The sequence below is a fragment of the Olea europaea genome, chromosome 21, assembly GCF_002742605.1.
Source record: "Olea europaea var. sylvestris chromosome 21, O_europaea_v1, whole genome shotgun sequence".
In the NCBI taxonomy this organism is placed as follows: Eukaryota; Viridiplantae; Streptophyta; class Magnoliopsida; order Lamiales; family Oleaceae; genus Olea; species Olea europaea.
The window spans coordinates 14,562,720-14,576,251 of record NC_036257.1 but is presented as its reverse complement, the minus strand read 5'-3'; positions in this window follow the sequence as shown (position 1 = coordinate 14,576,251).

The following is a 13,532-nucleotide window of genomic DNA, read 5'->3' as shown; positions in this document are numbered from 1 at the left end:
AAACTCACGTCTCAATTAAGAGTTAATTTCAACAATAGTAACTGAAGTTTGAAAGAAATTTCAAATTGGTTGGTAAATTATTTTCTTACTCTATCAATTACTAAAACTTATACCGGTTTACAAATAATAGCTTAGTTTACAAAATTAATAATAATCCGACCTACCATCATAAGGTGCCATAGTGGATTAACGTGACACTCATTTAGTCCATGTTTGAATAGGGGTGACAATCGAGTTAAGCGACTCGTCGACTCGATCACTTAGCTCGTAAAAAAAGAGCTCGGGGACAAATTGGGCTCGTATTAGGACGAGCCGGAGCACGATCTGAGCAGGGTTGCTCACTAAGCGAGCCGTACCCACTTGACTCACCCACGAGCCTAAAATTCACAAGTTCGTGGGTAGATGGGCCGAGCCGAGCCACCACTAGTATTGAGAAGTGTTTATAAAATACTTCGGATCAAAATCACTTTTTATTTATACATTTCGTAAAAACTATAAATACTATCCACTTTTTCACAACTTATTTTTACATGTTTATAAACACTTCCCGAATGTAGTCATTTGCTTGGATAAAATATGAATATTAATCATCTTCAAGATTGGAATTCTCTTTTTTCCTTATTATCACTTAGTCTGAGTTAATTAGGAATGACAAAATATCTCATCATGCCAATGGGGTTGGTGGGAAAAGGAAACATGGTCTTGCTCCAAAGTCACTTCAAATCATAAATAAAAAAAAAATATTAAAAACAAATAAGTAAATGTGGCCGTAAACAAAGAAAGGATAAACATGAATGCAGGAAAAGAAGGAATAAACAAAGAAAAATGCTAAACGACCCACGGGGTTGACACCACGGCTGACCACTCTCGCACATGTCGAGGTGGGTCCCATTGAATAAAATAATACCGACCTTCTCATGTGTGTGGGGTGTCAACCCGACGATCAAGCTCGTGGGCTATGTAGCACAACCCATAAACAAATAGAAAAAACGTAAGAACAGACCTTTTGCTTAGCAATATCGTAGTAATATACATATCTAAGTGTTTCGCGCGGGTTAGTCGCTAACAATTAAAAGGGATCAGACGATTGTGTAAGGGACAAATCTCTTGAAACAAAGTCCCAAAAAGGAATGTTCTTTTATTGGCGATGACTTTACAATTGGAAATCAAAAACAAAATGCCTCCAAGGGGCGCAAACACATGAATTACTGAAAAAAGTGTTTAAGTCTAAACTAAGGAAATTAAAATTACATGTTCTCTGTTCGAGAGTTTTTGATTCGGTCCTTTGCTCTATGTCTTTTCTCCCTTTTATACTCCATGGATGATCTTTTTTGTGATCAACCGCCTAAAAACTGCTTGATCGTTCTGCAACTGCCCACTTTCCTCATAATGGCCAGCTTGTCATGAAAACTGCCTTTTTTAACTGCTGCCATTACTCTTCGTTGTTCAACCGTTTTCGATTGAATTCCTTGAATCGTGGAACGTGATAGGGCTGCTTTAATAACTGCTTTGATAACTGCACTTCTTGATAACCACAACGCTTTATGTTTGTTAAGACTTTGGGCGACTTGAAGGTTTGGGCGAGAATAGAGTAACAGCTCTGGGCGACTGTATGGCACTCCATTCGCTCAGATTCTGGGCGACTTACAAACTTGGGCGATGGCATTACCGCGTTCTTGGGCCTCCCCATTTGAGCTTTCATCTTGAATTGTTTGATTGGGTTTCGTTCTTTGGGCTATCTGATTTGGGGATCCTCCAATTGGGCTTCATTTCTTGGGCCGTTCGATTTGAGCTGAATTTTTATGTGTCAACAATTACCCCCCAATATGGCAGAATTAATAATAATTATTAAATTTTGCCATATTCACTTTGTGTTTCCAGCAACATTCGAGATTTTCAAGAATTTCAATCATTATTTTCTTCCATAACTTGAAAAGGTGCGTCGTTTTGCAAACCCTTATAACCCCCAAACACGCCATTTCACTGCACCATTAAATCACGCCTCAAATTTTTTGTGTCTCTCCCACGATTTACTGTTCATCTTTTGCTTCCCTGCTACGTAACCCTGAAAAACTTCGTTCCATCTCAAATGGCTATTTCACAATCTCAAGCTGGCGACTCCTTTAGTTTTGATGACTTTCAGAAACTTCTGAGTCATTCATACATAACTCCGAGTTTTCTCGCGCCTGCCGATGTCGAACGCAATGAGTTCTACTTAGGTCCTTTCTTCAACAATGCGGAGGCAGTTGAACAGGCGGCGGTGGGTCAGCTGTTTCCTTGTACTCAAGGCCCTCCATTTCTAAACTCTCTGCCGCTGGGGCCACTTCGCGAAAGAGGTATTCGCACTTGGCCTAAATCTGATGTAGCTTTCCGAAGGTGGCATGCTCGTCTTGTGGGCCATGGTCCTACTAAGGCACTTTTTGATAATGTTAGGATTTCTGATTTGTTAGAAATCTCTATTCGCCTCCCTACTTTTGATTCAACACTTTTTTCGATTGCTTTGAGTTTTTGGTTTTCTGAGTATAATACCTTTATTTTCCCTCTTGGCCCCATGTCTATTACTTTAAGGGATGTTGGGGCCTTAGTGAATCTACCACATTTGGGCGATACCATTTTTCCTGGTATCGTGGTTTTTGGTGGCGCCCGAAAGTTTGGTAGAAACTACACCGAGTCTTATTCAAGCCTGCAAACCCTTCACAATCATTCAAGCGCTGAGCCTTCCCATACTGAGCGAATGGCTTTTCTTCTAGTTTGGCTTTGTAAATATGTTTTGTGTGTGCCAAGCATAAAGCCCTCCCTGAGTTATTTACCCATAGCGCATGAATTGGCGCGTGGCAGGCCTTTGAATTTATGTTCTTTTTTTTTGGCTGCCCTTTATAGAGGCATGACCTCTCTTTAAACTCAATTGAAGAATGGTGCATCTCCCACTGGTAGTGGACCTCTTTGGTTCACTCAACTGTGGTTGAGATCCTATTTTCCATTGCTTGGTACTCCATCAATTTCTCGCTCCTCTGCTAGCTGTTATGGGCTAGCCATGGAGCCCTTGGCTTCTGTAAATATGTTAAGAAGGGACATTTTTTCATTCTTTTATTCTTTGGATTCAATCTCTTCCTTTTTTCCTTTTCCTCCTTTTTTGACTTCAGACTATGTACATCCCCCCTCCACTGTAGACAGCGCGAGCACCTCCTTGCTCTTTTGGATCCAATTTTTAACCGGGAGGGAGCTATTTTATGATATTTTAACTGGGACCAATGTCAAGGCAGGGGTAGAAATTTATGCTCCCCAATTTTTTGCTCGCCAGTTTGGTTTCGGCCAAACTTGGCCTGTTCCTCCTTGCTATTCAAAGAACTTAATTGATTGTTTTCATATTATTAATAAAGCGGAGGCAGAGGCTATAAATGCTCGCAATCTTCTTTTAACCAGCTATTTTTCATTAGCCCCCTTCAATTCTAGCCACGCCATCCATCCTCTTTTTGAACAGTTCTGACCGTCAATGAAGCGCAGATTATTTACGGCTGATGCCAATCGTGCCTTTCATTCACTAGATCAGCCGAGCATTTCTTCCCCTCTTCCTGTTTTAGTCACTCCTTTGTCCATTCGGAGTCCTTCTCCTCCTCGTCGCACTAAACAGTCTGCTCGTCCATCTTCTTCTCTCTCTGTCAAACCTACTACAGCCAAGAGTGCCCCAAGCCGCAAACGGCCAGCCTCAGCATCTCCCATTCTGGAGGATGATGTTGATGATGATGATGATGATGATGATACCCCTCTTATCGTCAGGAGGAAGGTAATTAAATTGGTTTACTCACAAGCATACTTTTCCATACTTGAAACTTTTCTGTGTGCTGATTATTTTTTGGACTTCTCAGAAAAGTTCAGCCTCTCCTTCAAAGGCTTTGGCATCGACAGCTCCTGCTCCATCATCCTCCGCTGAGGCTGTTTCATCCAAACCGGTTGATGAGGGGATTACGCTTAAAGAGACATCTTCAGTCCCAGAATCCTCATCACAACCCATGGATGAGCCACCTTCTTCCGAGGGCGTCAACCCCCCAAACATCGAAGCAGAAGGTAATTCAGTTTTTTGATGTCTTACTTTTGCTTGTGCTATTGGTTTCTGATTTGTTGCTCTTGAGTTTTGCAGATATTCCTATGAGTCTGCCCGTTGTGGCAACATCTTCTCGCTCATGCAATGGGAAGTCCTCACGAATGGAAGAGTCATTGGTGGCAGACTTGGCTGAGGACATGCCATCTTCCACGATTGTTGATGAGGTAATCTTTGCTTCATTTTTATTTCTATCTTGTTCGTTGTAGTGAGAATCTTTAATATTGACAATTTTCTTTGTAGGATGCTGACAAGATTGTGCGTTCTATCCAAGACTTGTTCGCTTCCTGGGGACAAGTCAAGACGTCTCGCCCTACTCCATCTGATCATCCTACTGCTTCTTCAGAGGAAGATTTGAAGTTCTTCAAGCAGTAGATATTTGAGTACGTGTCCTTCATGGATATGGATATTGGTAGGGCTAGTGCTGCCAGACACAAGGATAAACTTGAGCATTTGAATGCGAAGTTGGAGCAAGCACTGACGCTTCCGTCGTTCAATCTTTCTGTCGATTTTAAAGCGACGTTGAAGGTTATCCACTCCGAGGTCCTTTCTTTGCTGGGCAAGAATGTTGAACTAAAGGCCAAAAGTACTCAATATCTTCGAGCCGTATCTGAAAAAGAGTCTTTGCATATGGAGATCAACAAGGCTGAGGACGAGTTGAAAGAAATCTCTTCCGAAGTCATGATTGAAAACTCTTTGATGGTTAATTTGGCTGCTCAAATGAAGGAATTTCAAGCCAAAATGGACGACTGCAAGGCGAGAATGGCTGCTAAAAAGCGCAATGCCTCCCAGGGAATTGAGCGAACTAAGTCCTTGGTTGAGCAGTACAAGAAGTTAGAAGTTGATGATGATGTCGTGGCCGAATTGAACATCACTTCCTCTCGGCAGAACGAGGATTGGGAAAAATTTAGGGAACGAATTCGTTCAGTGTGGGGTGGACTGTAATTAAGACATATGATGCCTTTTTCTTTTGTAATTTGATTTTTCCTTTGTAACTTTGTTCATCATTAATGAACATATATATTAACTTCTTGTGCATTTATTTGACGTTTGTTTTTTAGTCGTCAATTCTTCAAGCATTTAACCGCTTTGTGCTAAAAATCTTGCCTATTTTCTTTTGATATTTCCACCACTTTTCCCAAGACTTTGGGCTATTTAATTCCATTTACTAGGCAGAATGTGGCTGCTCATATTCTATCTCTTCATCTCCACCCCCCTATGAATGCACGTATGCTTCGCATTTTTCATCTTCCATCTTCTTCGAAACCAATTTACTGCCATTGTTTGACACTTTGACAACCAATCCGATCCGAAACCTTCATCTTTCTATAAAAATGGATTGTTTAGTCCGCCCATTTTACTATTTACCTTGATGTCACCTTTGGTGTGGGAGGTATAAGAAATATTTTTTTGCCAGCAGCAAAGTTTTTACCATCGAAGTTCTTCCCATCATCTCTTTGTCCTTTATAAGGAGTCGATGATAGAAGGCAATTTTTGGGATGCTTGCGGGCCACATTGCTTGCTGAGAGTGTTTCTCAGTTTGCTTGCTGAGAGTGCTTCTCAGCCTCTTTGCCCGCCATTGCAGCGATGCATTTAGGAAGGTGGTGAGGCTGGTCCACCCTCTTACTCGACGATCAACCGGGAGATTAGCTTACTTTTGATTGTAGTTTGTAGAGCATCCATTATTTGTATTTTCGCATCTTTGTAATGAACGTTTGATAATAAAAGGACTTTATTTGAACGTATTTCGCTCTGACCTTGTTATCCTTAATCGTTCAACATATTTTGATTATACTTTTATCTATTCACATTCCCATAAAGAAGGAACATATTTTTTCAAATATTTGCCGTTAATGAATCTCACGTGCTTGGTGCTATCTAAATCTTCCAAGTGATACATTCCATTGGGCAACACACTGTTTATTTTGTATGGTCCTTCCCAATTGGGCGACCACTTCCTGTACTTTGGATCCTTGCTATCCAAAGGGAGTATCGTCTTCCAAACTAGTTCACCCAGACTGAACGACTTGGCTATGACTTTTTTATTATAAAATCTAGTCATTCTTTGTTTTTGAACTTGCAATTTATCTAAGACGTCCAACTTTAATTCGTCTAACCCCAATAAATTTTGAACTAGTAATTCGGCATACTCATCATCATTCAACTTATATTGCAAGCACACTCTAATCGATTGGACGTTGATTTCCATAGGCAAAACGGCCTCCTGCCCATAAACAAGTTAGAAAGGAGTAACTTTCGTACTTGACCGAGGTGATGTTCTATAAGCCCATAAGGCTTTGTTCAGACATTCGTACCAATTTCTGTCATTTTCATCTATCATCTTTCTGATGATATTTTTTAGAATCTTATTAGAAGATTCCGCTTGTCCGTTGGATTGAGCGTAGTATGGTGTGGAGTTTAAACTCGCTCAAAAATTTGTTTACTTGATCCCCATTCAAAGATGTTCCGTGATCTACCATTAACGTTTCTGGAATTTCAAACCTATAAATGATGTGATCACGGATAAACTCTATAACATTCTTCTGGGTGATCTCTTTCAAAGGTACCGCTTCTACCCATTTGGTGAAATAGTCGGTTGCAATTATAACAAAAGTATGTTGCTTAGACGATGGGGGATAAATCTTCCCTATCAGGTCTATCGCCCAACCCTTGAACGGTCAATGCTTAATAATAGGTGCCATCTCTCGCGCTAGCGCCCTTTGTATTGGACCATACTTTTGGCATGCTAAACAACTCTTTGCATACTGAACGCATAATTCTCCCATCTTTGGCCAAAAATATCCACTCCTAATAATTAACCATCTCATCCTTTGGCCAGCTTGTTGAGCTCCACATATCCCTTCGTGCACTTCAGCCATGATTGTCTTGACTTCTTGCAAACTTACACACTTTAGTAATACACCATCAGAGCGTTTCTTAAACAATTCATCGTCTATTAGTGTATAGTTCAGCAAACACAGCTTCATTTTCCTACTAATCCCTCCATTAGGTTCTTTAAGGAACCTTTTAATCTATGTTCTCCAATCCATTGCATCTCCATCTTGTATGCAGTGAAGTTCAATCTTTCTCGCCCTTCTTTAAGTCACGGGCAATATGATTTCATACTCACAAGTAGACTTCCAATTCAAAACCTTTGAGTACCCTGAGGCCATTTGGGCTAACTCATTTGCCACGTCATTATATATCCTATTAACGCATTGAAGTTCTACTTGGTCGAATTCTTCCAACAACATTTGGGGGATCTCATATTGACTTATAATGGAATCACTTTGGCATTTAAAATCACCTATCAATTGGTGGATTACCAATTGAGAATCTCCCATAACGATCACATTTCTTACTCCCATATCTATCATTAGTTCTAGGCCTACAATTAAGGCTTCATATTCGGCCTGATTGTTGGTGCACATTCTGTCTAAAATGAATGCGAACTTATAGCAAATCCCTAAAGGATTAATCAATGCTACTCCTACTCCTGCACCTTTAGAGGTTTTTGACCCATCGAAATACAATACCCAATGTTTTAACTCGAATGAATTGATTTCTAGTTCAATTTCTTTAGGCATGTCAAGGTATGGATGATCAGTTAGAAAGTTAGTCAAAGCCTGATTTTTGACTGTCTTTTGAGGTATATATTGTATCTCGAATTCTGATAAAACTAGTGTCCAAAGGCCTACCCTTTGGTGTAAAATAGGGCGTGAGAACATATACTTAACTAAATTTACTTTAGAAATTAAATAAACGGTTACGGGCCGTAAATAAGCCCTTAATTTTGTACATGTGAAATACAATGCAAGACATAATTTTTCGATAGCAGAGTAATTACATTCACATTTTGTTAACCGTCTACTTAAGTAGTAAATTGCCCTTTCTTCACCAAATTGGTCTTCCTGTGCGACCATTCCAGCTATTGATTCTTTTTCAGCCGATACATACACTTTCATTGGCCGTCCTTGGATTGGTGATACCAACACTGGTGGACTTGATAAATATGTCTTCAAGCTTTCAAAAGCCTTTTGATGTTCTTCTTTCCAGACGAATTCGTCCTAATTTTTCAACTTTAAAAGCGGCGAAAAGATTTTAGTTCGCCCTGCACAGTTAGAAATAAAATGTCTTAAAAAGTTTACTTGGCCTAGAAACCTTTGCAATTCTTTTTTGTTGCTAGGTGGTTTGGCCTCTAAAATGGCCTTCGCTTTATTTTTATCAAATTCAATCCCTCTCTTGTGTACTAAAAAATCAAGAAAATTCCCTGCATTAACACCAAATGCACACTTCAAGGGATTCAACTTTAACTTATATTGCTTCATTCGCTCAAATGAACATCTTAACTGTTCGAAATGGTCCTCTTCTTTAATGGACTTGACTATTATGTCATCTACATACACTTCAACAAACTTGCCTATCATATCATGAAAGATTAAATTCATTGCCCTTTGATAAGTTGCCCCTGCATTTTTTAGGTCGAAAGACATAACCACCCATTCAAAACATCCTAGAGATCCAGGGCATCTAAAGGCAGTTTTGTGTATGTCTTCTTCAACTATATAAATTTGATTGTATCCTGAATACCCATCCATGAAAGAATACATGACATGTCCAGCAATCGAGTCTACTAAAGAATCCACTGTGGGCATTGGATACTCATCTTTGGGTGTAGCTATGTTTAAATTCCTAAAGTCTATACACACTCTTAGTTTACCATTCTTTTTTAGTACTGGCATGATATTGGACAACCATTCGACATATCTGGCTGTTCTAATAAAACCTGCTTTCAATAATCGCTCTATCTCTTTCTTGATTCCAGGGAACACATTAGGAGCAAAACGCCTAGGAGGCTGCCTATGAGGTTTAAAATTAGGCTTAGTTGGTAATCTATGTTCCACCAAGTCTCTATCTAAACCAGGCATTTGTTCATATTCCCAAACAAAACAATCTTTGTACTCTTTTAGCAAAGCAATTAATTTGTTACTAACCTCTTGATCGAGCATCTGGCTGATGAATGTTGGACGATCCTCTCCTTCATTGTCAATATTTACTTTGATCAGAAGGTCTTGTGCTTGAGCGTATCCAGGTTTGGCGATCCGCATCACTTCGTCGTCCAGTTCCCTTGTAAGTACTTCCTCTTCTAAACAGTCCACCTTGTTGACTTCTCGGCCAATGCTTTGTTCTAACTCGAATACTGCCAATTTGTCCTTCAGCGCTTTTAGGAATGTCTCTTCTTTCACCTTGTCATTGCATTCCTTATTGAAAGCCATTAGTCTGACTTTGAAGGCCTGAATGTCGGCCATTTGCTTTCGTAACTTAGAATCCATTCAAGACTCATTAATTATTCTTTTGCCACTTACTGGCTCTTCCAGGGCCACTATATTTGGCCTCATCTGTCTGAACATTTCAGTGAGTGCGTCCACTGAAAATGGCTCTTCGCTTTGCGCGACAACTTGAGTTTCTTCCCCATCTTGTACTATCCTGACAGGTACATAGTTTCCTTCGTACATGAACTTTTCCACCGAGTTTGCTTCTGCGACAAAAGGCCTATGATCGGCCTGTACCACCTCTGCTTCACCTTTGTTATTCCAAAAGATCAGGCATTGATGGAGCGATGAGGGTATACAACGACTTTCGTGTATCCAATCTCTTTCTAGTAACACATTGTAACTAGTAGGACCATCTATTACAAAGAAGACAGTGGTCCTAGTAGTCGTCTCTATAGTTATGTCCAACGGCATAACTCCCTTAGCTGAAGTTGCTCCTCCATTGAAGCTCGTGAGGATGACTTCTGTAGGAATCATGTCACCCTCTGTCTTTGCGAACCTCCTCATCATCCTAGATGGAATGGTGTTTATAGCTGCTCCATTGTCGACAAGCACTTTTGCCACTAGGATGCCGTTAACTAGAGTTTTAACGTACAATGGCCTCAAGTGTTTAGTCAATTTCATGGCTGGCCGTTTAAAAATAACCTTTTTCGGCAACCTCTATTTCTACTTCCTGCTTGTTTTCTGTCGAATTATCCCCCTGTGATAAGTCGACGTGCAGTATATCGCGCTGATCCTCTGCCTCCTAAACTTCCTTCTTACTTTTTTCTAATGCTTCTTCATTAGTTACCCAACCTGTGGGAGGGGGCATTATCCTTGGAGGTGACCCATACTTTTCAGAGCGAGGCACTCTTTTCTTCCTTTGGGTGTCCCGTACAGTACGTAGAAATCGAAAGGACACCCAGATGGTTCTCCCAACAAGTCTACTTCGCGAACTCCTTCTCGATGTAGTTGCTTCAACAGAGTATTACGCGATACTCCTTTCTTTCTTCCTTCCACTTCTAGGTCGATTTCTTCTTCAATGTCTGTCATCCCGTCATCCTCTTTATCGTTGTAGGCCTCTCTAGAATTCTGGCCTTCTTCACATTCTAGCACGCAAGCTTCTCCTTCGTTGTCTTCCCTCTCTCCTTCTTTTTCTTTATTCTTGAATTCATTGGTCAGTAAGTAATTATTGGCCACGACAGGAGGCAACGTACCGAATTGGATAGTAAGGGGCTGATCTGGATCTTCTCCATCCCTTCTGTCTCGCTCAAACTTTGATCTCCCAGAAAAAGTTTCTGGCAGTTCCTTCATTGATTCATCTGTACTGGTCTCTTCACTATCTTTGAGAACATTTTGATTGGCTACTTTAAGTAGTTTAGGCGCTTTAGGATGTGGCATTCCCTGTTGCTGCCTCATCATCCGTCCATAGTTTCGTTGGAAACGCCTTTGTTGGGTTCTAGTCATCTTATCGAAGGGTATTGCCCTTCCTGCACTATACTGGAATGAATGTCATACATTCGGCTGGCGAGGTTGCGGCCTGAATGTTCTTCCATTATTTGCTGGCCTGAACTGCCTCTCAAAAGGCGGTCCTCTATAGAATGATATACCTCTCCCTCTACCAGGCTGAGTGTTTGGGAAGAAGGTAGGGTGATGGGGATGCTGCCATATCCCTGGTTTCTCCGTATTACCATTCACTTCTCTTTTACATTTTTCACACAGGACGTCTTTGTCCTTTTTTGGTTCTTTCCCCTTGATTCGTTCAAAGACACTGGGATGTAGTCTAGGATCCTCTTCTCTATCATCTATGACCAACTTGAATTTTGGCAACTTGTTTTTGAATCCAGACGTCACCATATTCACTCCAAGTGGCTGTGGAAAAGGATTTTCATTCATTGCCATCTTCTTCTTATCGTCGAACGTAATTCGTCCTGATTCAATGACATCCTGCAATACATGGCGAAAAATCGAGCAATTGTTAGTCAAATGTGACCATGCATTATGCCACTTACAATATTTTTTACCCTTAATTTGTTCAGGGTTTGGCAATTTGTGCTTATCGCTCAACTTTATCTGTTTATCCCTATATAATTTATCAAATATAAGGTCAGCTTTGGTTACATTGAACGAGAACGTTCTAGCCTTTATGTTTCCATCTTTTATGGGCTCATCTTTGCCCGATGGTCTAGGCTTAGCCATTATGGGACAAGTATACGTATCTCCTTTGACCAATTCGGCCAAACACATTTCGGCCTGGTCGTATGACTCGTCACTGACGGTATGAACATCGAAATTTGGGTCTTTGTAATAAGTCCCTTTACTAGAATTTTTCATCTGTTCTTCCTCTCTTATCAGTCGTTCATACCTAATCACATTCGCACTCAACTGGAAAAGGTCAGGAAATTCCTTGTCCTGGAATTTTTTTTTAAATCAAAGCTCAAACAGCCCTGAGCGATTTTAACAAATTCTTTTTCGGGCAGATGTACAAAACACTTGCTTCTTGCTGTCTTGAACCTTTGGAGAAAACTTTCTGCCCATTCGTTTGGCATTTGACATAGATTCGCCAAATCAATCAAAGTGATTTCAGACTCAGTTTTATAAAACTGAGCGTGAAATAACTGTTCCAATTGTTGCCATGTTTGAACAGAGTTCGCTGACAAGTTGATGAACCAAGAGAAAGCTACTCCTGTTAACGAACTAGGGAAAAACCTCATTTTATGGTAATCGGTTACATCACCACTTTGCAATGTGAATCGCCCTATGTGTTCTAGAGTAGACACCTCTCCTAAACCGGTAAACAGTGAGAATTCTGGCACTTTGTACCCTCTAGGCCATGGATATGCTTGGTCTATCCAATCAGGATATGGTTTTGTATACGTCGGCCTAATGACAGGACGCACCCCAAAAGCCATCTGATCCTCTACGATTTCCATAACTTGATTTCTCAACATGACGTTGGAATCATATGGAATTCCTACAGGCTGGTTAACCGATTGATTTGCATGAGGCCTGATGTTTGGTCCTTGATTGGCAACAAAGTTAACATAATTAGGGCTATTACCATTAGCCTGAACATCTATCCCCTCATTAACACGTGGGGTATTCTGTCCATTGTTTAGGACACTATCTCTTATGTTTGGATTACCCCCCCAAGTTAGGCGTACCACTACCATTGTTCTGATTTGGCACTGCAGTACCCCCTTAGTTTGAAGTAGAGGGACCAGAAAATGATTCTACCCCTTGATTCGGATTTAGGACTGAGGGATTATGTCCCACAATTGTCCTAATTTGAAAGTGATTTGCAAGAGGTATAACCGGTTGACATATTTGGCCTACTAACTTATTCATTGTTTCGTTCAAAGTGTTTAGTTGTTTGGCCATGTTGTCATAGTGTGCATTCCCATTTTGGGTAAATCTTTCCATATTATGAATACTTCGAAAATTTACCTGTTCAACAACGCCTTGTGTGAGTTCTCCAAGTAACGCACGTATGGTTCGAGGACTCAACTCCATCATTGGTTCGTAACGACTGTTACTGCTTTGATTCTGTCCATCTATTCGTGGAGAGGCATGCTGCTCCTCATATCGCTCGATCACAGACTGGACTCCTCCCTGACTTGCTGCTTCCTTATCGGATCTCTGAGGCATATTGTTTCACCTTTTGTACTTTCAACACCAAGCACCACTGTCCCACTGGGCGTGCCAAATTGTTTCGCGCAGGTTAGTCGCTAACAATTAAAAGGGATCAGACAATTATGTAAGGGACAAACCTCTTGAGACAAAGTCCCAAAAAGGGGTGTTCTTTTATAGGCGATGACTTTACAATTGGAAATCAAAAACAAAATGCCTCCAAGGGGCGCAAGCACACGAGTTACTGAAAAAAGTGTTTAAGTCTAAACTAAGGAAATTAAAATTACACGTTCTCTGTTCGAGAGTTTTTGATTCGGTCCTTTGCTCTATGTCTTTTCTCCCTTTTATACTCCATGGATGATCTTTTTTGTGATAAACCGCCTAAAAACTGCTTGATCGTTCTGCAACTGCTCACTTTCCTCATAATTGCCAGCTTGTCATGAAAAATGCCTATTTTAACTACTGCTATTACTCTTCGTCGTTCAACCGTT